The following is a 2,998-nucleotide window of genomic DNA, read 5'->3' as shown; positions in this document are numbered from 1 at the left end:
TTGAGATTCTCTCACTCTTGGCTCCATTTTACTTGGCTCCATCCTACCTTTATACTCCCTTTGCTTCACCTTTCTAACATGTAGTATATTTTGTCTTGCTATTTGATTTTGCAACTTTCTAAGCCACCTTAAGTTCTTTGGAAGAAGACAAACTATAGATAAATGAATAAATGAGTTCAATAAATGAGTTCAATTGAAATAGGTGAAGGTGTATCCCCATCCTGGAATCTCCATTAAAGACAGAACTAGTCATTTTTTTAGGTGGGCTTTTAGATGAGATACTTTAATTATATTTAATAGTCATGAAATAAATATCTATTAAGCATCTACTACCTGTCAGGCTCTAGGCTGGGCAGGTTGTCAGGAAGTAGAGGAGCCCACTTTTCTTCTTTAACAGAAAAGTTAAACACAAAGAAAGGAGGCAGACAAGTCCTCCAAGTGAGAATAGAAAAAAATTATTGATGGCTTTAAAATCTTTATATTCCTTGACCTAATAATTTACTTCTGAAAATTATCCTAAGAAAATAATTTACTAGTAAAAAAAGTATATGTGTGAAGGTGTGTCATCTTTATAATAGTGAAAATAGGTTTTTAAGCCATGGTGTTAGATGAACAATTGTAATAGCTACTTCTTAGAGAGGTATGATGATTAAGTGAGATAATTACTTAGTGTAGTGCAAAGTAAATGCTTAATAAAAGATGGCTGGCATATACAGTCAACTAACATTTGACAAGGAGCCAAGAAGACTCCATGGGGAAAAGATAGTTACTTTAGTAAATGGTGCTGGGAAAACTGAATATTCACATGCAAAAGAATGAAATTGAACCCCTATCTCTCACCAGTCATAAAAACTGAAATGGATTAAGGACTCAAATGTAAGACCATAAAACTTCTAAAAGAAAATCTAGGCAAAAAGCTCCTTTACAGTGGTATTGGCAATGTATTTTTGGATATGACACTAAAAGCACAAACAACAAAAGCAAAAATAAACAAATGGGACTATATCAAACAAAAAAGCTTATGCATAGCAAAAGAAACAATCAACAAATGAAGAGGCGTCCTTGGAATGGGAGAAAGTATTTGCAAATCATATATCAGTTAATATCCAAAATATATAAGGAACACATAACTTAGTAGCAAAAACAAACAATAACAAAAATAATTTGATATAAAAATAAGGAGAGAACATGAATAGACATTTTAACAAAGAAGACATACAAATGGCCAACAAATACATGAAAAGGCAATCAATATCACTAATCATCAGGTAAATGCAAATCAAAACCACAGTGAGAGATCACCTCACACCTGTTAGAGTGGCTGTTATCAAAGAGACAAGAACTAACAAGTGTTGGTGAGGATGTGGAGAAAAGGAAACATTTTTTGCACTGTAAATTGCAATGTAAATTATATTTTTTCAATGTAAATTGATACGACCATTATGAAAAACAATATGGAGGTTCCTCAAAAAATTTAAAATAGAAATACCACACAATTCAGCAATCCCACTTCTGGATATTTATCCAGAAGGAAATGAAATTGTTTCTTTATAGAGCTATCTACACCCCCATGTTCATTGCAGTATTATTCACAATAGCCAAGACATTGTAAACAACCTAAATATCCATCGATGGATGAATGGATAAATAAAATGTGTTATATCGATAGATAGATACATACATACATATATACACACACACACATATAATGGAATATTATTCAGCCATAAAAAGAAGAAAATCCTGCCATTAGCAACAACATGGACAAAATAAGAGCATTGTGCTAAGTGAAATAAGTCAAACAGAGGAAGACAAAAACTATGATCTCATGTGTAGAATCTAAAAAAGCTAAACTCATAGAAACAGAACAGATTGGTGGTCATTAGGGATTAGAGGTTAGGGGAAATAGGTGAAGGTGATCAAAGAGTACAAAGGAATAAGTTCTGGGGATCTAATGTACAGTATAGTGACTACAGTTAATAATACTGTGTCATATACTTGAAAGTCGCTAAGAATGTAAATCTTAAATATTCTCACCATAACAACAAAATGGTAATTGTGTGATGTGAAGGATGTTTTAACTAACCTTATTGTGATAGACATTTTGCAATATATAAGTGTAACAAATCATCACAATGTACACCTTAAACTTATACATTGTTATTTGTCAATTATATCTCAATAAAGCTGGCGGGAAGGTGCCTGATCTTATGCTAACAAGCAGTCCTCACCTTTGCAATGCTGATCTCTTTCTCTTCCCCAATATTCTATGCTTACACTTAATAGAAACTTGTGCACTTGAAAAGATGCCTTAGGAAGGCAGGAGAACCATACCCAACTTCTGCTTCCTCATTTCTCAGGTAGGTCCCTACCACCTCAATTCCCCAACTTTTGCACATACATTACCTTAGAAGTAGAACCAACAATACTTGCTGATGATTTTCTTGGGCAATGGAAAGATATAGAAAGAAAAGAATCCTCCTCCTCCTCCTCATTCTCCTCACCTGAGTGTATCAAACTTAACCTGTTCCAAACTGAAGACATTGGTTCCTCATCCAGGACCTCCAATCCTGTCCTAAGTAAAAGTATATCCTTCCAACTTCCCTTTTTCGGATAAATGACACCATGATTCTAGTTACCCTTACTCAAAACACCAATATCATTGCTTTTTCTTTTACTTTTTAAAAACTAAATTAATGATACACGCCTATTGCAGAAATATAGACAGCAACAATTTTTAAATTTAAAATTCTCTGTAGACAATGGTATAAATAACCATTTTTTTTTTTTAATGCCTACAGCACCTATTCTTCCTAGGTGGTCTCCCATCCAAGTACTAACCAGGCCCGACCCTGCTTAGCTTCTGAGATCAGATGGGATCGGGCATGTTCAGGGTAGCACGGCCATAGACAAATAACCATAAATAAGGAACTTGTGAAATAAATTATGAAAAATCCATACAATGAAATATCATGGAGCAGCTAAATTTTTTTTAAAA

The 2,998-nt window shown here is 33.7% G+C and overlaps 1 pseudogene; it reads right to left on the bottom strand.

Annotated features, from left to right (window-relative positions):
- Nucleotides 1–2,792: 2,792 nt before the first annotated feature.
- LOC112473468 lies at nucleotides 2,793–2,911 on the bottom strand (annotated as a pseudogene).
- Between the last annotated feature and the right edge of the window lie 87 nt (nucleotides 2,912–2,998).

This window comes from Pteropus alecto, unplaced genomic scaffold (genome assembly GCF_000325575.1).
Source record: "Pteropus alecto unplaced genomic scaffold, ASM32557v1 scaffold98, whole genome shotgun sequence".
Classification (NCBI taxonomy): Eukaryota; Metazoa; Chordata; class Mammalia; order Chiroptera; family Pteropodidae; genus Pteropus; species Pteropus alecto.
This window is presented reverse-complemented; position numbering and strand designations above follow the sequence as displayed.